The sequence below is a fragment of the Tripterygium wilfordii genome, chromosome 12, assembly GCF_013401445.1.
Source record: "Tripterygium wilfordii isolate XIE 37 chromosome 12, ASM1340144v1, whole genome shotgun sequence".
Classification (NCBI taxonomy): domain Eukaryota; kingdom Viridiplantae; phylum Streptophyta; class Magnoliopsida; order Celastrales; family Celastraceae; genus Tripterygium; species Tripterygium wilfordii.
Window position 1 is genome coordinate 6,559,678 of NC_052243.1, and position 26,236 is coordinate 6,585,913.

Below are 26,236 nucleotides of genomic sequence, written 5' to 3' on the forward strand. Positions count from 1 at the left end.
GATCTACCTTTTTCTAATATTCTCAATTCCATCTCTCGCCTCTTTCACCATTTCGGTCCCGATACCGCTTTCTCTCCAACCTCCGCCCAACACAATGGTGACCTACAAGGCCTCCCATAAAGCGCTTCAAATGGTGCCATCCCAATGCTACTCTGATATGAGTTGTTGTGCACAAACTCTGCCAAACGTAAATATTTCTCCCAATTACCACCAAAATCTATCACATAAGCACGTAACATATACTCTAAATCTGGATAATCCTCTTGCTTTGTCCATCACTCTATGGATGATATGGTATAGTGAAATCTAGCCGCATCCCTAACGCCTCCTGCAAACTGCCCCAAATCTACCTGTGAATCTCGAGTCTCGATCTGACACAATGGATAGTGGCACTCCGTGGAGTCGCACTATCTCCTACATGTATAATGTGCTCAATGACTCTAAGGTGTCTATCTTGTTCACCGGTAGGAAGTTAGCTGATTTGGTCAATTTATCGACTATCACTCAAACGGTATCATTTTGCTTAGGTGTCATCGGCAATGCCATCACAAAGTCCATAGTGATTATCTCCCATTTCCATTGTGCCACTGATAGAGGTTGTAGCACACCCGTTGGCCTTTGGTGTTTTGTCTTCACTTGTTGACATGTCAAGCATCTTGCCATAAATTTAGCTACATCGGCCTTCATGCCTCTCCACTAAAAGTTTCTTCTTAAGTCTTGGTACATTTTCTTACCTCCCGGATGCATATAAAACCGAGAATGGTGTGCTTCTTTCAAACTCTTATAGCTCCTTGTCATTGGGTACTATCAATCTCCCCGCGAACCTCACTCCTCCATCATTACCCAGAACTTATCCGTAGTCCTCCTCAAATGTATCAAAAATCGGATCCCCATTTTGTGCATCCATCACCTTTTGAATCAACATCGGTCTAGAAGTCATACTACCCAAATAAACCCTTTCTTCTACACCTTGCAACCCTAAATCAAATTGACTTACTGTCTTTACAATTCCCCACTCATGTATAAACAAACTAGCAACTCTATGCTTTCTATTCAATGCATCCACAACCACATTTACTTTACTCGGGTGATATTGTAAACTAAAGTCATAGTCCTGTAAATGCTTCATCCACCTCTTTTGTCGCAAATTCAACACTCTTTGGGTGAATAAATACTTAAGACTTTTGTGCTATGAAAAGGCCACAAATTTCTCTTCATAAAGTTTTTCACATGTATTTTCAACAATCTAGAACCATACTCCACTACCCTATCTTTTTGCATCAACACACAACCCAAACCCACTCCATAAGCATCACAATACACTTGATATCCTACACTCTTCTCTAGAACCACTAATACAGGTGGAGATGTCAACCTACCCTTCAAATCCTCAAAAGCTTTCTCACACTCATCCGACCATACAAATGGTGTACCTTTTTGCGTGAGTTACATCATGGTGTGGCAACACGTGAAAAGTCTTGGATAAACCTCCGATAATACCCCCCTAATCCTAAGAAACTCCTAATCTCTGAAACATTCTTAAGCCTCTCCCAATTCAACACGGATTCGACCTTAGAGTTATCTACCTCAATGCCCTCTTGCTTAATCACATGACCTAGGAATTTCACCTCTGTAGCCCAAACTCACATTTGCTCAACTTAGCATAATTGATTCTCCCTCAACATTTGTAACACTAACCTCAAGTGTTCGTCATACCCCTTTACCGTCGGAGCATAAATCAAAATATCATCAATGAACACAACAACAAATCTATCCAAAAATGGACAAAGGACCAAAGAGCTCTTAGTCTCAGTCAGGACAGAGAAAGTTAGAGAGAGATACTCTCCTTCTTTTACGAAGTCATTTTCTTCTCCGACTGTACTTTTGATTACTGATTCAGTTCTTCTGATTTGCCTCCCATTTTCCATGGCTAAAACTAAGAAAACACCTCTGGCTACTGGTTTGTGAGAGAAGAAATCCCTGAAACAGCTCCAAGAAGAAGCTCAAATTGGGTTATTGAAGAACACGGTGCTTGCTCTGAAGGCTCCTCCTCGGGCTGAGCCCATTTCAAGTGACGCGCTGGGAAATGTTAAGGTTTTCAAAACCCTAGAAGGAGGCTGCAGTTATCTAATTGATGCTGAGGGTGTGACGGATTTATTACAGACTTTGTCTCATGTTCATGATCGAGTTTCAATGGATGAAGTCTTTGAAGATGATGATGATGATTATGAGGAGGAGCAGGTTGATTATACCCTATCTAAGCATGGTTCAGAAGGAGGCTTAAAATTTTTCAACTCAGGCGGGTAAAGCTTTAGGGCTATGGAGGTTTGAGAAACAAGCAAGGGGCAAATGCCAGTGGATGGAACACCTGACTCTGATCCAAGAGAGTAGGGAATGAAGAAGCATGTTATACCTGATGAGGAACCCTCTAAGACAGATGGAAAAGGTAAGTTGGGTGACCTTTTTAGTTTGAATAGAAGTTCTGACAATTGCCCTAGGCTTGAACATTTTCGTGAATCTAGAGTGAATAACAATTTTGTTCTATCTATGGAGGATCTTGATGAAAATTGTGATATATGGAAGAACTGTATAGTTGGTTATGTAACTGAAAAATTTCCTGGTTATAGAGCTTTGAAGAATTTGATAGAAGTAACCTGGAAGTGTGAAGCTTATTTGACCATCCATGACTCAGGCTGGTTAGTTTATCAGTTTGTGAAGGAGGAAGACAAGGAAACCGTCCTAAGTGAGGGTCTTTATCTAGTTTATGGTAGGCCACTTGTTTTGAAACCAATGCCTGAATATTTTGATTTTGATGATAATGAGATGTCTAAGGTCCCTGTATGGGTGAAATTCCCTAATCTACCATTGAAGTGTTGGTCAACTAGGTGCTTTTCAAAAATTGCTAGTTGTGTGGGCAAGCCTTTGCAGTGTGATAAACTTACTGCTACAATGTCCAGATTATCCTATGCTAGGTTCGAATTGAGATTGACCTAATTGGGGATTTGCCACATTCAGTTGATGTTTTACTTCCAAATGGTGATCCTTTGGAACAAAATGTGTTTTATGAAACTCTCCCTAAGTTTTGTAAACACTGTAAGGTTTTAGGGCATATTGTTGGGGTGTGCTCCAAAGCTCCACCTACTAAGGCTTTTGTGGCTCAGGATGGAAGGAAACAGGGTGAGGTACCTGAGGTTGCTAAGAGGTTTAGTGTCTTGGATAGGTTTGGTGAGATTAATGTTCTTGTTTTGGACCATAATGAGGCAACAACTCAAACTGATAAGGAGGACAGTAACTTAGGTGAAGACCAGGGTATACCTATAAGCCCTAATTTTGATCCTATACAGTTGGAAGCCTAGGATGGAAGCTGGCAACTTGTGAAAGGGAAAAAGAAAAAGATTCTTGTGGAGCAAGTAACTTCTTATTAGGGGAATAGGACAATCAAGGATAGAGTGGGATGAGTTACCACTAGAAATGGCTCTAAGAAATAGTCTGAGAATACTGGATACAAGAGAGAGGGTAAGGGTAGGGGTTCCCATCTCCCCTCTACTCAATGATTATTTCCTCTTGGAATATCAGAGGGCTCAATAGCCCTCTGAAGCAGCATGAGGCAGTGTGCTTCATGAAAAGAAATAAAGTTGATGTTATGTGTAATACCCCAAACTTCTTTTTCTTTTAGAAATTAAGTAGGATCAACATGTGTTGAGTATATATATATATATATATATATATATATATATATATATATATATATATATATATATATATAATCATTAGAAATTAATACCGAGTGATTTGGGGGTGTACGAGTGGTTTTAAAACTGAAATTTTTGACTACAGAGGTAACCATCCGGACAGTTTTTAAAAGCCGTCCGAACAGTTATAGAAGAAACTGGAACAGGGCGATTTTAGGCATAGGTGCCCGGATACCTCCCCAAAATCTGCACCCCGAGGATTGTTTTAAACACCCATTTCGTGAATCGTATTAACATACCCGACCTAAACAAGCCCTAAACCCCATTTTCTCTCAAATTTCCTTCCTCCCATCAAGCTTAGATCATCAATCGAGGTAATATTGTCCTCTTTCAAGTTTTTTCAAGTTGGATTCATGACTTCTCTCTCTAGCTTACATATTCTTAAATTCCTCTCTTTGTTCTAATCTTTCAAGGTTTGAACCCAAACCCCAACCCATGAGTTCCTACATTATTTGAGGCATAAAGGAAGCTTGAATCCCTTCCTTCTACTTGTTTCTACAACCTTGGTAAGTTTCTTAAACCTAAAAGCTAGTATTTAGAGATTGGGTGATTTGGGATTCTAGGGTTTTATGGGTTTTGTAGATTTGGGGGAAAATATTTAAATTAGATGAAATTAGTGATTTAATAGGTTGATTTAGACTTGTTTATGGTTGTATTGCTAGATTCTATTGTTGATTGGAGTAACAAGCTTGAGTAGGAGAAGTTTAAGAGCTTGGAAAGTTTTGGGTAAGAGAAGGTAATAGGTTCTTGACTTATTGGATTAATTTGTGTTAGATATGTGAAATTGAAGTTGTTTATATATTGATTGGAGGATGGGTTTATCGAATAATATGTTGGTTGAGGTCGGGAAAAGTCAAGGTTGAATATTGATTTACATAGCTAATTTTAGGAGTGCGGGTAGGGAAATTCCACCCTTTGTTATTCTCTTTGAATATGTCTTCCTATTGAGAACATTTATCCTTCCCCATTGTTCATTATGATGCATTCTCGCCTTAATTGTGCCTAAGGCAGAATAACCCCACTTTGTGATTCCTTTATTGTATAATTTGGATTATATTGCATACCCTACTTGTTCAATTTTCCATTGAGCATGAATTGCTCTTGAACAAGCATCGTGTAGTAGTATATGTATATATGTAGGTTGTAGGTTTACCCTATTGTGTAACCATGTTGGACATGCATTGTAATTGCATGGAAGATGTCGGGTGTGGACCCGTATATCTTCTAGTTGTGATTGATATGAAATGTGGAATGTCGTTGGGCCGTTCAGGGTTCCCATGACTACGGGAATGTCGGTGGGCCGGATCAGGATTCCATATGTGCTCGAAACACCATGCGATGATGTCGTTGGGCTGTTCAGGGTGCCGATATGTGTAGGGATACCGGTGGGCCAAGTTAGGATCTCGTATGGTGTGGTTATCTACTTGTGTTTGGTGTACATAATGTTAGCTTTCATATTGTTGCATTTGTGCATTTCTTTAATATTTCAGCCTTATGTTATTCACTTACTCTTTATTATTCTCTACTGGGCCTTTCGCTCACCCTTTTCTTTCTCCTATTCCCTCCTCGTAGGTGAGTCTAGTTCCTGTACCAGGGTCACGGATCAGAAGGAGGGTACGTGACATGGATGGACCCCTGGAGAGCGATAGGACTGGATAGTTCTAAACTTGATTTATGTTATTACTATTTTGGTCATATCTATATTTCTTAGTTGAGACGTTGTGTGATATCCCTATTCTTGACTGGGGGATGGACGGTAGGGAGGGTACTCCCTGTGATCGGGACTACCAAACCAGATTTGTGGACTTTGTGTCCTGACTATTTATTTGTTTACTGGATTGCTATTTGCGTTGGATGATGATTGTATATGTTGTTGTGTGGAGAAATTATGTGTGACTGTTAGGTGGCCTGGGACCCTACTTAGATGTGAGAATTTGATTGATTGTATGATTTGTTAGGTGGCCTGAGGCCCTGCTTAGAATTGAGAATTAAACTGTGATATGAATTGTTGGATGGCCGGAGGCCCTACCTAGGTTGTGATTATATTAGTGATTTTGCTGCGTGTTTACTCCAGGTTGGCATCCTCCGTATTATGGGGAGGTGCTGCCAAAATTTCCGCTGGTGTGATGATTGAATTTATTATGGTTTGATTTTGATGGTACCAAAAGTAACGCATTCCGGGTCGAGGCGTTACATTATGCGTTTCTTGGAAACTAAGTTAATTTACAGTAAGCTCTCCTTTATGCACAGGTTGAGGCTTAGAGGGTGGAACTTTCTGGATAATACCAATGCAAATGCTAATGGTAGAGTGGTTGTTTTCTGGAATCCTTCTAAAGTCACAGCTGAGCTTCTTGACTCTTTTGCTCAAGCTCTTTATGTGAAGCTCACTGATCTGGTTGACCAGAAGAGTTTCTTAGCTACTTTTGTGTATAGGTTTAATACTATCACTGCTAGAAGGAGTCTTTGGGATGATTTGAGAAAATGGTGTCCTATTGGCCCCTAGATTCTCTCTGGTGATTTTAATTCCATTCTCTCCCAGCAGGATAAACATATTGATAATTCTGTAACTGGTTATGAAACTGATGATTTTAGTAGTTATTGTTCTGATCTAGGGTTATAAGATCTTAATTACTCTAGTTGTCACTACTCTTGGTCTAATGGCAAAGTCTGGTGTAAACTGGATAGAGTCCTGGTTAATCCTAGTTGGTGTTCTTTATTACTGCCTTGTCATGTTCAGTTCTTCAATACTGGTGCTCATTCTGATCATTCTCCTATTAAAATTCATATTGTAGCTCTGTTAAGTAGAGGCAATAGGGCTTTCAAATTTTTCAATATGTGGGCTAACCATGACCAGTTCTTGGAATTGGTTAATTCATATTGGCATTAGTTTATTCATGGTTCTCCTATGTTCAGGCTTTGTAAAAAGCTTAAGAAACCGAAGGGTCCTTTGAGGGATTTGAATAAGAAGCATTTTAGTCATATTTCTGAGAAAGTGGACACTGCAGCTACTGCTCTAGATCATCATAAATAGTTATTGCATAATGATTTGGATAATCTGCATTATATCAGGAAGGAGGGGGAGTTGAGAACTAATTTGTTAAATCTTCAAAGTGCTGAGAGGAAAATTTTCTCTTAAAAAGTGAAGCTCCAGTTTCTCAAAGAAAGTGACAGAAGCTCAAAGTTTTTTCACTCTCTTATGAATCGGAAACATAGAAGGAATTTTATTGCTACTATTCAAACTGATTTTGGAGATTTGACAACCTCTAAGGAGGCTGTGGGGGAAGAATTTGTTAAATTTTTTAAAGACCTTCTTGGCACTGCTAAGAATGGGGAGGAAGTGAAAGTGGATGTGGTTCTTAGTGGACCTTGTTTGAGTGCTAATTATTATACTATGCTTTTTGCTCCTGTTACTGAAGATTTAGTTAAGGTTGCCTTGTTCTCTATTGGAGATGATAAGGCTCCTGGACCTGATAGGTATTCCTCTGCTTTCTTTAAAAAGGCTTGATCTATTATTGGCAGTAATTTCTCTTTGACTATTTGTGACTTCTTCTCTTCAGGGAAAATGCTTAAGCAAATCAATCATTCTGTCATCGCCTTGGTGCCAAAATCTGCTCATGTCTTGAATGTGGCAAATTTCAGACCTATTTCTTGTTGTAATGTGATTTATAAAGTCATATCTAAAATCCTTGCTGACAGAATGGCTCAAGCTCTTAAAGGTATTATTAGTAAAAATCAAAATGCTTTTCTTGGGGGTAGGAGTATGGTGGATAATATTCATCTGGTTCAGGAGATGCTTAGAAATTATGCCAGAAAGAGGACTACTTCCAAATACTTAATGAAAATTGATTTCAAAAAAGCTTTTGATTCTGTGCAGTGGAGTTTTATCAGGCAATTGCTAGTTCTGCTGAATTTTCCCTCTCAGTTAGTCCATTGGGTTATGCAATGTGTGGAAACCACTTCTTGCTCTGTGCCTATTAATGGGGAGTTATATGGGGTTTTTAGAGGATGTTGTGGTATTAGGCAGGGTGACCCTCTCTCCCCCTACCTTTTTATTGTTTGTATGGAGTATTTCACCAGACAGTTGGAAGCTGCTACTGTCAGACCTGGTTTCAGGTTCCATTCTAAATGCTCTCTGTAAAAGATTTCTTAGTTGGCTTTTATTGATGATAACCTCTTGTTGTGTAGGGGTGATGTTGCTTCTGTTGACATTATCTATGCTGATCTTCTGGGGTTTGGAAGGGTTTCTGGTTTAAACATCAATGCTTCTAAGTCGTCAATTTTCTTCAGTGGCGTAAACCAGCAGAACAAAGCTACAATTCTTGGTATATCTGGCTTCACTGAAGGTATATTTTCATTTACCTATCTGGGGATGCCATTAAGCCCTCACAAACTGCTTGTTAACCAATTCCAACCCGTATATCAGAAAGTGCAGTCCTCTATTCAACTCTGGATAGGGAAGAGTTTCTCTTATGCTGGCAGGCTTGAGTTGATAAGGACTATTTTATAGGGTATTGAACAGTTTTTGATTGGTATCTATCCTTTGCCAACCCAGGTAATTAAAAAAATCTCTACTTTATGTAGAAATTTCTTGTGGATTGGCAATTTGAATAGAAGCAGATCTGCGTTGGTTGCTTGGAATGACATTTGTGTGCCCAAGCATGAGGGAGGTTTGGGTCTTTTTAATTTGGAAGCTAGAAATAAGGCTTTTCTTATCAAGCAAATTTGGAATATCCATGCCAAAGCTGATACCTTATGGTCCGGTGGATACATCATCATTATATTAAACAAAATACTATCTGGAGTGTTGTTGCTAAAAGTTCTGATTCTCCCTTATGGAAGTTTCTCTTGCAGAGAAGGGACCAATTTCTTCAAATTATAGGGGGAGAATTTCATGGTATTCAATTGCTGCAGCAATGGAGTGGCACTGCTGGCTCTCTGTCCAGAAAAGCCTATGAGTTGTTCAGGCCTAAGAGGAGAGAGTAGGGTTGATTGGCAAAGGGTGGTTTGGAATTCCTTATCTTTTCCTAAGTGTTCCTTTATTCTCTAGCTTGCTGCTAAAGGAAGGCTCAGGACTATGGACAAGTTGAGATTTATCCCAACAAACACTTTCTACAGTTTTTGTGATAGGGAGGAGGAAACTCATAGGCATTTATTCTTTAAATGCCCTTGGATTTTTGGTTTCTAGAGAAGGATTAAGGTGTGGCTGCAAATCACTGATTCCTTGAGCACTCTCAGTATTGCTCTTAGGAAATTCAATGGGAGCTATAAGAGGCTTGATGCTAGAATGATGAGGGTTGCCTTAAGCTTGGTGGATTATCTGGTCTAGCAGGAGAGAAATAAAAGAATTTTTGAGAAAGCTAGCAAATCTATGGAAGCTCTTCTTCATAGATTCAAGATATTGTTTTTCTCCATCCTTTATTTTCATGTTAAGGATCCTGAACACTCTTCAGCTTGTATTACTAACCTTAGTTTCCAACCCAATGCTTAGATTGCTGGGTTTTTCTTGTTTGCTGGTGGTGTTGGTTGAGCTTGCTGCCTGTCTTGTTAGTTGTTTGTTATTCTGTTCTGGCCTATCTTGCATGGTTCCTAAGCTATGGTTGCAGCTGTTGGCTTTGATTGGTGGGTTTGGGGCTTGTCTCTCTGCTTATGGTCTTGCTGTTGTTTTACAGCTGTACTCCTACCCTTGTTGCCGGCTATTGAAGCTGGGGTTTGTGGGTTGATGTGGTTGTTTTCTTTGCTAGTGGTTCCTAGAGTTGGTACACTGACTTTGGTCTTACTGGCTTTGATTTTCTGGCTCCTGGATTGGCCTGATCTGTGGAGTTAATGGTTGCTGGTTTGGGCTAGAGTGTTATCCTAGAAATCAGGTCCCACTACTTGGGTTCTGATGGAGCTGCTGTTGAAGTTGGTTCTGTTAGTAGCTGAGGTTTATTGGCTTTGCAAGTGTGATCTTGCCTCTGGTACTCTGTTGGAGATTAGTTGTCCTGGTATTGTCCTTGGTTTCTGTCCCTCTCTGGCTGCTAGTGATTAGCTTTGAAGTTGGTCTGCTTGCTTCTGGGTTTTTGGTCTTGCTGGTTTTTGGTGTATGTGGTTGGAGGATCTGGTGGACCTTGCTGTTCAAGTTGGATGGAGGTGGCTGGTATTGGTGATGGGGTTAGGCTTGAAATATGCTCTTAGTGGTTTTCCTGGCTAACCTCTTTTTCTTGTTTTGGCTTTTGCTTTGTCTCTTGCTAGGTTGGCTTTCCTGGGTTGTCTTCTGCCCAAATGGCATCACTAAAAACTCATATTGCGCATGTCGTGTCCTTAATGTCGTCTTCAAAATATCCTCATCTCTAATCCTCAACTGGTGATACCCTGAACTCAAGTCAATCTTAGAGAAATGCCTAGCACCTCTCAACTGATCAAACAAATCATTTATCCATGGCAACGGATACTTGTTCTTTATCGTAACCTTGTTCAATTGCTACTAGTCTGTACACATCCTCAACGAGCCATCTTTCTTCTTTACGAACAATACCAGTGCTCCCCACGGGGATATACTCGGTCTAATAAACCCCAAGTCTTGCAACTTTTTCAACTGAGTCATCAGCTCCTTCAATTCTGTCAGAGCCATTCGATATTATGGAATCGAAATTGGTTTAACATTCGAATGAAACTCAATAGTAAAGTCAATCTCCCTCTTCAGTGGTAATCCGAGTAACTCATCCGAAAATACATCCATGTACTTTTCTACCACATGTGTCGGAGTAGCTATATCACCCCTAGGTGCCGAAGTAATCAAACTCGTGACCCTACAAATTTGGTATGAAGGGTTGTCCATTAAGTGAGGACATAGGATCCCCTTTAATTCATGTAACTGTATCTCTCCTCCTTTCGGTACATTAAGAGTTATCTTCCACTCCCAAAAATTCGACATCGCATGATGCTTTGTTAACCAATCTACTCCAAGGATCACATCATAATCCTTGAGGTCCATGACGTACAAATCAGCCTTTAGGGCTACATTACCAAATCAGCACACACAATCAAAGGCTATACCCTCCAATGAAGTGAAATGCCCAAAAGGGGTGTCTATCGTAAACATTCACCTCATTAGAGACTTTCAAACTCAATGTATGTGCAAGAGATGCTGAAATGAATGATGTCGTAGCACCTGAATCAAATAACACCTTTGCCCAATAATTTGAAATAAGAAAGGTACCTCTAATGAAGTTAGGATGCTCAGGTGCCTCCTAGTGTCCTAATGCAAATGCTTGCCCATGAGTTAGAGCTGGCTACTGCCTAGATCCACCTCGCCCCCTCCCACTCGACAAAACAGTAGAAGGAAAGGCCGGGGTAGGAGCTGGGGGTCGTAGACCCAGTGCCTATGAATGCCCTGAAGCTTTGCCAACTTGTGGACACTCGTTCTTTCTATGACCAATCATACCACACCCATAACACGTAATTTCCTTGGTAGTGCACTGGTTCTCCTTATGACCCTCTCGGCCACACTTGAAGCATACAATCTTGCTATCCCGTGGCTCTAAACCCTTGTCTCGGTCACCTCTCTAGCCCCTCTAGACCTAGAACTCAGTCCTCTGTTTCTTTTGGCAAACTCCTCCACTGCCACTAGCTGTTGAAGCTGTATGAGCCTTCTGCACATCCCAGTACTAGCGGGAGTTGCTCTCCCCTCGCTCTAACTCTAGTGCTATATCCATCGTCTCATCATAAGTCCGCACCCTAGAAACAATCACCATCATATAGATGCTCGGAAGTAGACCGTCTCGATATTTCTCAGTCTTGCTCTCATCATCTGGAGCATACTTCTTCCCATACTTGTACTTCTTAGTGTACTGTGATACTATCATCTCAAGTGTCGGCACTAAGTCAAGATACTGCTTGGCCTTATCCACCTGAAAGGACCATGACACGAACCGCTGCATGAATAATAGCTCGAAGGACACCAAAGTCAAATCATTCTTCCTTTGATCTAACGAATCTCACCACTCGAAAGTTGTACCCCTCAAGTAATAGGAGATCAGCATCATCCTCCTATTGTTTGGTATAGCCAAGGTATCCAATCGTCTACTCATTTAGCGTAACCACTCTCCAGCCTCATATCCCTCCCCCTCTCCAAAAAACTTTGGGTGATTGGTCTTACGCAGCTGCTCCATCTCGTATACTCATTGTTGTTATGTGTCATGTTTATACTCTCTTGGCACTTTGAGCGTTGTAAATCTTTTTAGGGGTACGATTCCTTTTGGTATTGTATTTCTATACCTCGTTGCTTATCGTTTTATTTTTTATTTCCCTACTGGGTCTTTCGCTCATGCCTTTCTTTTCTTTCTTTCGCTTTCCCCCCCGATCAGGAAAATGTTCAGGATCAGCTGTCGTAGGCATGACAGTGCGATGTAGCCCGTGTTTACTAGATGTCTATTTCCTTACCTTTATTTAGGATTGTTAGACGGTTTAAATTATTGAATGTCATGCATGACTCAGTCACCTCTGACTTGAGCTATTGTTTTGTTTCCGCTGCGACATGGACTATTGAGGTCTTAATTACTATGATAGTATTGAATTATGTTTCTAGAGGCTTAATGCCATTGGAGCCCTCTTTAGGACAATTGGTTATTATTGTGTAGGCTGGCACTCATTGTTTTATAAGGTTTCCCCACGTCTGTCTAATTTGTATGTGTGTTTTTCCTATCTCACGACCCCACCCAAAACGGGGCATGGCAGATGCTAGGGCTCCTCAGTAGTAGGAAGGACCCCCTGCACCCCTGAGGTCTCTTGCACCTATCCTAGTGGGACAATCGTAGTCCTCGTCTGTTGGACATCCTCAGTATGTGGATCATCTTGCACAATTCTCTCCTCTCGTGTCCCTATGCCAGAATCAGATACCGACCCTTGTGTACTAGAAGTATGCCTAGTAGTGCGTGTCGTCCCACTACCTCGACCTTTAACTCGGCCTATCGGTCCCCCTCGCTTGCCCTCAACATCAGAGGCCTTCGCAGCACAAAAAGATCGAGTTATCCTATGAGTGTCCATCTACATCACCATAGATACACTATTAAATAACCAACTCAAATAAGAGTTTATAGAGAAATAATACATACCGGATTAGTGAAGGTCGTGACATGGCTTGGAGTCTCATTACCCATAACCTTAGGTCCCTAAGACACAGAACCTGGCTCCGACACCAAAATGTAACGCCCCGACCCAGAATGCGTTACTTTTGGTATCATCTTAATTAAACTACTAATTAATTCAATCATCAACCACCGAAAATTTGGATAGCATCTTCCCGTATTACGGAAGATGCCAACCTGGAGTCAACATGCAACAATATCACAAATATATTCTCAACCTAGGCAGGGTCACAGGCCATCTAACAAATCATATCATCACATAGAAATTCTCCATACACAATAATATATATAATCAAGCAACCAACGCAAGGAGCAATCCTACATGCATAATCAACGTCAGAACATGAAGTCCACAAACCTGGTCTGGGAGTCCCGATAACACGGAACACCCTCCCAACCGTCCAACCAACCATTGAGTTGATGTATCACAGGACATGTCTCAACCAAAAAAAAATAAATAATAATAATTACGACAAAATACTAATGTCATAATCAAATTCTAGAACCATCTAGTCCTATTACTCTCCAGGGGCCTATCCATGTCACACACGCTCCTCCTGATCCACAACCCTAGTACCGAAACTAGACTCACCTGCAAGGAGGGAATAAAAAAAGTGAAGCGTGAGCGAAAGGCTTAGTAGGGAATGTTAACGAATGAATAATCAATATTAAAGTTGAAATATTAAAGAAAAGGCACAAATGCAATAATATGATAACTAACATCATGTACACCAAAACACAAGTAGAGAACAACCCCATGCGGGATCCTAACTTGGCCCACCGACGTCCCTATACTCATCGGGACCTTGAACAAGCCCAACGACATCACCGCATGGTGCTTCAAGTACATGTGGAATCCTGACTCAGCCCACCGACGTTTCCGTACTCATAAGAACCCTAAACAGCCCATTGACATTTCACATTTCACATCAATCAAACCTAGGAGATGTATGGGTCCATACCCGGCATCTACCGTGCAATTAGGAGATTGAGCATGTAGGGTATGCAATATCACTCACATCAGAAATAAGTCTAAATCAACCTATTAAAGCACTAATTTCATCTAATTTAAAGATTTTCCCCCAAATCTACAAAACCCATAAAACCCTAGAATCTCAATTTCTAAATATTTGCTTTTTAGGATTAAAGAGACTTACCAAGATTGTAGAAACAAGTAAAAGGAAGAGACTCGAGCTTCCTCTAGGCCTCAATAGATGCAAGAGCTCATGGATTTACAAGAGAGGTGTAATATCCCGTATTTTTGGGACCCGTTAAAACGGACAAGTGTCCATAGTAGTATTATAGTATCCATTGAACCATGTATTCTAAAGGTTTTACTTTTGAAATTCTTTGGAAAAAAAATAAATAAATAAAGAGTTTATATTGTGTGAAAAATAAAATATACAAATATATATGGACATGGGAAATTTAGGAATTTGATTTTAAATAGAATGGTAAAAATGTCAATTCCAACTTAACCCTACTTGTCCATTCTCTTCTTATTCTTCCTTGTAACTCCCGAAACCCATTCTCGTCTTACTTCTGAAAAACCACTCTCTTCTTAGTCTCCCTTTTAACTCTAGAAAAACCACTAAATTGGACTACAAAGAGCAGCCCCTGTTTTACTTGTTGGTAAGCACCTTCCTCTTATTTTTTTCCCCATGTTTTCCTCTATATTTGCTGCTCCATAGCTGGCTCAATCAGCTCCTTCGTGTCCACTGCAGATTTGCCAATTAAGAAGAGAATTTTGTGTGAAGTTTGGCTAATTCAAGCCACTAGGTTCGGGCTTTGTAACCAGTTTTTATCTTCCATTCAAACTACCAAAAATCACTTGAAATAGCCTTTAATTGCTTAGGCAAGAGTCGATCACTCTTCGGCAACTTAAGGTAAAAACTTATATATGAGTGTTAAGTTAAAATAAAAATAGGGGTTTTAATAAACTGATACTAGGCTTGATAAATTAAGTCATATTATGTTAATTTTCATAGGATTGGTTCATTGGATAATACTTGACGTGTGTTGCTTAAGCTTGTGAAGTGTGTCTACAAGAGGTAGGGAAACTTCTACCCGCCTTGATAATTCCTTCTATGCCTTGTATTAATTGTAGGGAAACTACCACCCTCTTTAATAATTCTTTGTATATCTTGAATTTAATCCTTGTAGGGAAAACTTCTACGCTCTTTAATAATTTCTTTTATGCCTTGTATTGAATCATTGTAGGAACCTCCTAAATTCTTCAATTCCTTGTTCCTACAATTGTTTGATTGTTGTCCATGGATAATTGTTGGCCTCTATTATTCTTTGTCTTCCTCTATGGACATGTTGTTGTGGCCTAAGCCATTGTTGTGGGCTTAGACCGTCTTGCATCCATCATGTTTGACTAATTTTTTTTGTAACAAAGATATTGCATAAATATTTTTATTCATATCAAATACTTTTAATGCATTAAAGAGGAAAATTGTCAATTTATTTAAACCAAATATTTTACATATTTTACACCCTTGTGGAGTTAAATGGATGAGGAGTTCGGGAGTGACGTTGGGGCTTCAGTCTGGACATTATGCGACTCCTAGGAGGATCCCGAGTTTATTGGACCGCAAGATGGGATTTTAGAAAATTGTATTGTAAACTGTTTTGGGTACAACTTAGTTGTACTGTTGTTGTTAAAGTAAATTCTTGTAATGATATAAAAAATTGTATCATTGGTAAATGTTTTGAACTGTATTGTAATGTGGCATATATTGAGCCAAGTTTTGTGGACAATTGTTGGTTGTGTTGTTCTTGTATCACATTGTTCGGTGTGGGGTGTACAGCCCACTACCGATTTAGGTGTCCGGATATCCTTGTTGTTTGGGAGTACACTTTCCTTAAATGGTTCCTCCCTTGTGTGTGATTGTGACCTTACGTGTACTTGTATACACTTGGTCAACGAGTGCTTCGGCATTCGGTGTGCCTCAATTGTTCCACATGTTGTTTTAAATATATACAATATTTTAAATGTATATATATGTTGTAAATTGCATTCATTGATGCATATTGGATATTGTGCCTTGTAACCATTTATCTATATTCATTGTTGTTATGTGTCATGTTTATACTCTCTTGGCACGTTGAGCGCTGTAAATCTTTATAGGGGCCCGAATCTAGTACGGTTCCTTCTGGTATTGTATTTTTATACCTCGTTGTTTATCGTTTTATTTTTATTTCCCTACTGGGCCTTTCGCTTATGCCTTCTTTGTTAGAAAAAGAGATAAGAAGAACAATGAAGGAATGACTGGAACCTTTAGAACAGTAAGGCGATTTGAGAATCTGTCTCTCAAAAAAATATTGCTCCCTTATAATAGCAATGGGAATCACAACAATTTTGTTCTTAGGATACAATACTGTCTAGATGTTATGTGCAGTTTGCTATGCCTGAACACAACCAAGAAAAGAAGAAAAAAAAATTTCTTATATCTTTCGTATTGATAGATGGTCCCTTTATAAGAGGAAAATGAACAGATGTAACTGTTCAAGTAACTGTTCAAATATAACCACTTATTTGAAATTATTCCTCTACATGACCACAAAATGAACAGGTGTAACTGTTCAAATATAACCCCTTATTTGAAATTATTCCAACAATCCCCCACTAATTTCAAATAAAATACTTGGACATAATATACACATATATCAATACATAAGCAAAAGTACCTGTAAGGCTTGAACTTTTACATAGTATTATATTCTCAAGGAAATACCAGTAAAATAGTAGATATAAAATCTTTGAACTATCTAACTCGTTTGATAAAACCGGAGAACATATACATATTGACATAATAGAAGTTCTTCTTTATTTCCAGCCGCGCATTTTAGGCCGTACGCGTAAATCCCAACTTCATGAGTGCTCTAGGTAGCTTACCAAACCCCGACAAAAGCGGTCTGACTTTACACTCACATAGGTTAAGTTCTTCTAGGTGTCCCTGTAGTATAAAACACCTTTTATGTGAACTTATTAAGAGTTGAACTCGGCCTTAACCATATCATTACAGGACTAGTACTTTCAAACCATGGTTTGATGGATTTAATTTAGTACTATAGCATTCACCTTCAAGACTCGTTTTTCCCTTTGAACCTATAAACTTGTTGAACAAGTATAGGTAGAGTTGCTATCTATTAGTGAATTATTTTGATTGGTTTTAAATCCATCTCAACCGTTGTTTTTCTAATCAGATCTCTACTTAGGCCTTTAGTAAAAGGATCTGCCAAATTTTTACATGACTTTACATAGTCAACTGTGATAATATCTTCTTCCAACATTTGTCTCACAGTATTATGTCGAAGACTAATATGTCTTGACTTTCCATTATAAGACTTGCTATACACTCTTGACAAAGTAGCTTGACTATCACAATGTATAGAAATAGGAGGCAGTGGATCTTGCCATAATGGCAAATCAATTATGAGATTTCTTATCCATTCAGCCTCTTTTCCTGCCGCACCTAGGGCTACTAACTCCAACTCCATGGTTGAGTGAGTTATGCAAGTTTGTTTCTTTGAAGCCCATGAAATAGCACCACCACCAAGGGTAAAAACCCATCCAGTAGTAGACTTTGAACCATCACCCGCACAATTCCAATTTGCATCACTAAAACCTTCTATCACAGATGGTTTCCCTTCATAATGAAGAGCATAGGTTTTAGTTCCTTTCAAATATCCCAATACATTAGAAATTGCTTTCCAATGCTCCAAACTTGGACAACTTGTATATCTACTTAACTTGCCCACGGCAAAAGCAATGTCTGGACGTGTGCAATACATTGCATACATCAGACTACCAATAACTTGAAATATTCAAGTTGTGATACACAACGACCTTTATTTATTTCAAGTTTCAAATTAGGATTATAAGGAATAGCATAAACTTTCTCAAATAAATGACTAAATTTCTTCAAAACCATTTCAACATAATGACTTTGAGAAATAACGTAAGCATCATTTAGTTTGTGTATCTTTATACCAAGAATGGTATTAGCTACACCCAAATCTTTCATATCAAAATGTAACAACAAAAAATCTTTTGTCGATTGAATGCAAATATCACTACCACTAAATATTAGCATATCATCAACATATAAACATATAATAACAATATTATTATTTATCACTTTGGTGTAAATACATTTATCACCTTCATTTAATTTAAAACCATTAGATATTAAAACATTATCAAATTAATTTACACAATACAATGATATAATTAATTTACACAATTTATGTTCTTGTCCTTGTACTACAAAACCCGTTGGTTGTTCCATATATACCTCTTCATCCAAATAACCATTCAAGAATGCTGTTTTCACATCCATTTGATGAATTTTTAGACTAAATATAGAAGCTAAGGATATTAAAATTCTAATGGATGAAATCCTAGCAACAGGGGCATAAGTATCAAAATAATCAACCCCTTTGGATTGTTTAAATCCTTTGGCTACTAATCTAGCCTTATACTTGTCTATGGTTCCATCAAGTTTCATCTTTCGTTTGAACACCCATTTACATCCAATAGGTTTAGAACCTGGAGGTAAATCAACAAGAACCCAAGTATTGTTCATCATTATTGACGCCACTTCATCATCAACAGCTTCTCGCCAAAAAATGGCATCTCTAGATTTCATAGCTTCTTCAAACGTAGAAGGCTCATCATTTATATTATAACAAAATTCAAACTCATGAAAAATGTTATCTTTAGAACTACCTTCTACTAAATAAGTAACGAAATCAGGACCAAAAGCTTTTATTTTTCTAACTCTTTTTGGCTTTCTGACCTCTATATCATCCTCTTTTAAAGGATTATTTTCTTCCAAAATAATTTGTTGTTTAGAAGAACTAGGTTCAAGAGTTTTGGAATCTTTAAAGAAAATATCTTCAAAAAATTCTACATCCCTAGACTCAATAATAGTATTAGATTCTAAATCTAAAAATCTGTATACTTTACTATTTGTAGAATATCCAAGAAATGCACATTTAGTTGTTCTGGGTCCTAACTTAGACCTTTTAAAATCCAGTAACTTTACATATGCTACACACCCCCACAACTTAAAATAATTTAAACTAGGCTTACGTTTAAACCATAATTCATAAGGTGACAATTTATTACGTTTGGAGGGTACTCTATTCAAAATATGTGTAGCAGTAAATGTTGCTTCTCCCCAAAGATTAGAAGGCAAACCAGAATATTCTAACGTAGCATTTACCATATCCATAAGTGTTTGATTTTTACGTTCGGCCACACCATTCTGTTGTGGTGTGTATGGTGCAGTACTTTGGTGAATAATCCCATTAATTTCACAAAAATTATCAAAATCTGTACTAAAGTATTCACCACTTCTATCACTACGTAAAGATTTAATTTTACACCCAAGATGATTTTCCACTTCAGCTTTATACAGCTTAAATTTTTCCAATGCTTCATCTTTAGTTTTAAGCAAATAAACATATGCATACTTAGACATATCATCTATAAAAGTAATAAAATATCTTTTTCCTCCTCTTGTTAATTTGCTATGCAAATCACATATCTCAGAATGCACTAATTCTAATAAATCAATAGACAACCTATTCGTATTAAGAAACGGTTTTCTTGTCAATTTTGTTTTGACACATGTTTCACACTTATGCCTATTATTTTTTAGAGTAGAAGGAAGAATTCCTACATTAATCATTCTTTGAATAGAATCATAATTCACATGTCCTAACCTAGCATGCCGTAGAGAAAAAGAATCAACAATATACACAAAAACAGATTCATTCATTAGATTCAACTTGAACATTCCATTGTCTGCGTAGCCTTTTCCTACAAAGATACCATTCTTTGACAAGATAAACTTGTCAGACTCAAATACTAACTTATAGCCATGTTTGGACAAAAGACCACCAGATACCAAATTCTTTCGAATTTCTGGTGCATGATATACATCAAGAAGCGTGACAATCTTCCCAGAAGTAAACTTCAATTCCACATTGCCTTTTCCAGCAACTTTTGTAGTTGAAGAATTTCCCATATATAACTCTATGTCGTCACCAACTTCCTCATATTTCTTGAATAAACTCTTGTTGCCACATACATGACGGGTTGCTCCTGTATCAACCCACCACCCATCATCATTGCAATCAAATTAACTTCAGACAAAACAGCAAGTAGATTCTCTTCAACATTGTTGGCTTGGTCTTTCTTCTTCTTAAGTCTACAATCTCTGATGTAGTGACCTTTCTTTTTGTAGAAATGGCAAACACCTTTTTTATATTTCTGTTTTTCTTTCCCTTTGGAAACATTATCAGAACGAGATTTTTTGCTCTCTTTGTTGTGTATTTCAACAACATGTGCGGCCTTTGTCATTTCAGCTGTTTCATCTTGCTTATCACGTACACGTGATTCTTCTTCAATTCGTATATGTCTTTGAAGTGCATCAAGGTTGAGAGTTTCACTCTTCCTTTTGAGACTTTTACGATAGTCTTTCCATGATGGTGGTAGTTTGGCAATGATAGCACCAACTTGGAATCTTTCATCAAGGGAAATGCCCTCATACAATAATTGATGAACAATTAATTGTAGATCATGAACCTGTGGCAAAATAGGTTTGTTATCAATCATCTTAAATTCGCAATAGTTACTCACAAGATAGCTTTTATTGCCAGAATGTTTAGTTTTGTATTTGCTATCCAAAGCCTCCCAAATTTGACGTGCCATCTTCAACGGAACATACATGTCGAACAAGGAATCAAATAGAGTGTTGAGGATATTTCCACGACAAGTGTAGTTATCATCATCCCAAGTCCGCTTTGTAGTAATTTGTTGAGGAGTAGGATTTTCGATAGGAACTGTTGGACATTCAGTATCCAAAACATATCGCACTTTCAAAGTCTTCAGCAAAAACTCCACCTTTTCTTTCCAGCGCTTGAAATTGTTACCATCAAACTCTTCTAGTTTGGACAAATCTTGAGGCATTACATTCAAAGAGGTAATGGCAGAACCCAAGGATTGAGTAGTTGCATTGGTAGATATTGTAGGACCCATGGATGTAGTAGCAACAGAAACATTTGTTCCTTCCATAATTTCGAACGAATAATATTTGTTTGAGAATTGTTAGAAAAAGAGATAAGAAGAATAATGAAGGAGTGACTGGAACCTTTAGAACAGTAAGGCGATTTGAGAATCTGTCTCTCAAACAAATATTGCTCCCTTATAATAGCAATGGGAATCACAGCAATTTTGTTCTTAGGATACAATACTGTCTAGATGTTATGTGCAGTTTGCTATGCCTGAACACAACCAAGAAAAGAAGAAAAAAAAATTTCTTATATCTTTCGTATTGATAGATGGTCCCTTTATAAGAGGAAAATGAACAGATGTAACTGTTCAAGTAACTGTTCAAATATAACCACTTATTTGAAATTATTCCTCTACATGACCACAAAATGAACAGGTGTAACTGTTCAAATATAACCACTTATTTGAAATTATTCCAACATTCTTTTCTTTCTTTTCCTTCGCCCCCTCAGGTCAGGAAAATGTTCAGGATCGACTGCCGGAGGCGTGACAGTGTGGTGTAGCCCGTGTTTACTAGATGTTTGTTTCCTTACCTGTAGTTAGGATTGTTAAACGTTTTAAATTGTTGAACTTTATGTATGACTCAGTCACCTTTGACTTGAGCTATTGTTTTGTTTCCGCTGTGATATTGACCACTGAGGTCTACCATTCTGATTAAGTGAGTTGTTTTGTTGGATCTGTTTGATGTGGACCGTTGAGGTCTTAATTACTATAGTAGTATTGAATTATGTTTCTAGAGGCTTAATGCCATTGGAGTCCTCTTTAGGACCATTGTTGTTGTTGTGCAAGTTGGCGTCGTTATTCTATAATGTTGCTCCATGTCTATCCAATTTGTATGTGTATTTTCCATATCTCACGACCCCACCCAAAATGGGGCGTGACAAGAGGGGTTGAAGAATATGAAATCTAGAGAGAGAGAATCCATAACCCAACTTGAATAACTTGAGGAAGAAGAATCTTACCTTGGTTGTTGATCTTGGGGTGATGGAAATGAGAAATTTTAAGAGAAAATAGTGTTTAGGGTTAGTTTCCGTCGGAGGTTTTGAGAGGAATTCACGAAATGCATAATTTAAACTCAATCCGACGCGTACTGGCTTATCCGATCGATCTGGCATGTCCCCAATCGATCAAAATTGGCTTCTGCCAATTCCACCCTAGTTGAGCTTCGATTGAACAGAGTTGGACACCTATACACACCTGCACTACTTTTCACATATACCCAGTTTTGAAAATCCTCTGTACACCCACGATTCACTCGGTATTAATTTCTACATAATTTCTAAAAGAAAAACAAGTACGGGATATTACACTGGGTCCTCTGACCTGACTAGTGCGATGGAGAAAAATGGAGGGATTGAGAAGGAGAAACAAAGCGATCAAAGGGAGTTGGAGAGAGGAAGTGATTCGAGGATTGATAGTAGCTGAAAGAGTGGCCAAGAGTCTTGTCCAATGGGTCGGAGGCAGTGAAGATAAAGTCTGGCAAGTAAAAAAGGATTGAGAAAAATGAAGACTTGATTTTGATTTTTTAGAGAAACAAACATGCAACACAGTGACACATCTCCAAAAATTGTTGATTCGTCAACATGTACTCACGTGGATAAACTTTGGTTTAACAGTCAACCTGTTAGATTGGCCGAAATGAGCAAAATATGCTCCGGTGATGAAATTGGAGCAAATTATATATTGGGTAATCAAATTGACACAATTTGACTTTCAGTGACCAATTTAGAACACTAACCATATTTTAGGGATCACATGTTGTATAAACCCAAATAATAATATTTGATCTTTTTGCAAGCATAATTATCTGTGGTATTTCAAAATTTTTTTTGATCTTTTCGGGTTCAAGTCCAATAAGTGTCTTTGCCAAGTAGACATATATTCGACTGAGTTATACGTTAGTACGTATCTAAACCCTAAGTAATAAAGAAAGTATTAGTGTTTGTTTATTTTTTAATAAAAATAAAAAATAAAAAGAAGTCATAAGACTTATGGTCAACTTAGACTATTGATTTTAAGAACAACTCCAGTGCTTCTGCTTCTGCTAACAAATTTTCTAAAATACAGTAAGTGAGTCTTTTTACAAATTTATATAATTACAATTTAACAGCAATTCCTCAAAACCAACCTCTATAATTTAAAATATTAATTTCTCCAATCAATTTTAATATTTTTTGTTTAATTTTTACCAATTATATCATAGACGAACAAATATATTTTTGAGAATATCAAGTTGATGTACTAAGGTATCTTAGGTTAGATCCTTTGTAATCTTTATTCATATAGTGGATTATTTTCGAGGTTGGTCGCTTGATAGACTTGAGATTTTCCCCCGCTGGGTTTTTCTCGTTATTTTGGTGTATTTGATTGTTATTGACTTATTTCGCAAGTTCCATAATATTTGACTAACAGTTCTTGAGCAAGAACAAACTTTCACTCCTACACTTGTAGTCCACACTATATGCTGTGATCAGTCCTCCAGTGCATTCTGAATTCGTGCAATCTCTTTTTTACTACAAGTATATGATTTATCTGCAATCCACTGTGCAATGACATTGTCGCCTGACAGATTACTTTGAATTATTTTTAGTGTACTTGGAGAAGTCGGCTTTTAAATTAACTTTAGTGTTCGTCTTCAAACTTTGTGAACTCAAATCACCGACTTGTAGAAGAATATAATGTTTCATTTCTTCTTTCTTACTATTTTTTATATACGATTGAATGATGTATTACCTAACAATAACGGGATATCTTGAAGGGGAAGAAAAGTACAGAAGCTAGGGGTTCAAACTCTTGTTCTTATGCTATTGTTGGGTAAGACAGTTGTGAGAGAAGGCTCACAAAATGTTGCCATTATCTTGGGGGCACTTGAGTTGGTTGGACAAGAACTATGGCTTGGTATAGTATATTAGGTTGCGCTAAGATGAAGAAGGTCATTGGTTTTATTCATCTGACGATCAATGAAGGAACAAGATAGCAGTAGAGGGGAAGAAGTTAATGGTTTTTGGCTATGCAATTTCTGTCAACGATTTCAGAGAGAGAGAGTCGCGTAAAAGGGTAAAAGCTTTGGGAAGAAGCCACCCACAATCAAAAACAGATGCAAACAAAAATGGATTTAAGGGCTCCGCAATTCGTTTAAAATTATATAGTCTACAATTTGAATCCAATGGTTTGGGAGGTGTGACACATCACACTACATTTTTATTTTTTCATTTTGTAAACTTGTCTGATTTCTTTTTCTACAATTGGATTTAAATTGTAGACTCTAAGAAATTTTTGAGCCACCAAATCCAACAAAAACAGAGGAAATAACACATGTGGGACCCATAAAATAGCAAGGAGATGTACACAAACACAAGACACAAGAGTACGAAAAAAAAAAAGAGACAACTCGCCACCACAGAGCTCAAACACCACGCGTTTTTATATATTGATAGATGTTTCTTATTTGGAATAACACATATGAGTGGATAATATAATGGTCTATTTCAACTGGTAGGACAGGAAGTTCTTTGTGAAGTACCTAGGCCATACAAGAGGGGGTGAATTGTGTCCTTGAATTTCTATTAGGAGTCTTCTTTAACTCAAAACAATCACAGCACAAACAAGTGAGGAATCTAAACGAGTTTTCCGAAAAAATATGATCACACAGACAGAGGTAATGTTGCTCGTGCACCTTGTAAGCAAATCAAATAACGATCAAACTTATATAATGTATACACACAAAATTCAAGTGATATAAGAAAGTCAAGAACGCACTTAAATTACCAAACAACCTGGACAGACTAGTGTCAATTGACTCAATTTCCAATTTAGATTCTGATTTTCAATTCTAAATGAGATCCGTGGACTTGGTTACTAGTTCTAGGTAAATACAATAGTTATATGCAAAGTGTTAATTTAATAGAACTAATCAATCAAAATTAAACAAGCAAATAAAGTATGAATAAATGTCAAAGATATAAAGAGTAGGGTTAAAAGAGAAATGCAAACAATGATTTATAGTGGTTCGGAGACTCCACCAAATCTTCCTACTTCCACTCCCTAAGCACCCTTACTTTGGAGTTCAATCCACAATAGAAACGGTGATTTTTCGGAGTTCATCACCGAAACTCATAGGTTTTCACAAGCTCACCCTCCTAACTTTTACACATGTGGTTCTAAAGACAAACCACAAAACTCTCACAAGCTTACAAAGGTTACATGTTTAAGTACAAGGTTCCTCTCAAACAAATTTAGAGAGAGTGTTTAGGATATAAGAACTCTCAAGTATAGTATATGGCTCACGAGTATAGATGAGAGAATGATAATGAAGGATGGCAACACATCCACATTATCATGGAAAATGAATTTTCATGGCCAAGATTATAGTATTCATGGTCTAAGACATATTATAAAAGCATACCTTGATTTCCATGAAGTTGAATGTTTGTCTTTGTCTAGAGAGAGAGCATGATGTGCCAAATATATACATACAGTTGTGCATCTTTTACACATAAGTTCATCCCATTTTTAGTTGATTAAGAGTTGATGTTGCATAAGAAAGCTATATTTGCATATTGTAGGTTCAAAGGCAAGAAAGGGAGAAAAATAGTACAAAATCAAGATTTGGACTCCAGAAGCGATTTCCGATAGATCGGAAGTCATTCCCGATCATTCGGACCTGCCAAAACATTCTTAAACTCATGGAGACAGATTGCAATCCTGATCGATCGGAATTGGTGCAGATCGATCGGAGTTACTATTCATAGCACAGTAGATTTCGTGAAAAAGTCCCGAATTTAAGTGGGTTTGAGCCAAAACGACCCCAACTTGTTAGAGAAACGACATAAGGGTTTAAAGAGGTATAAAAAGGAATATTTTAGGGTTTTAGAGGGATTCTCTCCCACTTCAAAAGATCTTAGAGGCTAGGGTTTTGGAGCTCTCAAAGAGGAAGCCATTGAAGCTTGGAGAAGAATAGGGTTTCTTCTCTCCTCTTTTATCTTTGCTTTTATGGTTTATTTTCATTGCTTGATGATGTATCTTGACTCCATGAGTGGCTAAATTCTCTTGCTAGGGTCTTAGTGTAACCTAACTTCGATGATTCAATAAACTTGGTTTCCTTATTTCTTGATTTCTATCTCTTATTGATTGTTTATGGGTGTGCTTAATGCTTTTGGATGTTTGACCATCATTCAATTGATTTGTTGCCTAGATTGAGATCAGAAGGAGATATCTAGGATTTTCCTCTTACCATAGACATCATAGGTTGCATGACCATAGGAATATAA

General features: G+C 37.8%; 1 long non-coding RNA gene across 1 annotated transcript; it reads left to right on the top strand.

Annotated features, from left to right (window-relative positions):
- Positions 1-14,663: 14,663 nt before the first annotated feature.
- On the top strand, positions 14,664-21,666 carry LOC120010102. The gene is made up of 3 exons (XR_005470816.1): positions 14,664-14,763; positions 14,866-14,928; positions 21,419-21,666. It is a non-coding gene; the product is annotated as an uncharacterized LOC120010102 (long non-coding RNA).
- The last annotated feature ends 4,570 nt before the right edge of the window (positions 21,667-26,236 follow it).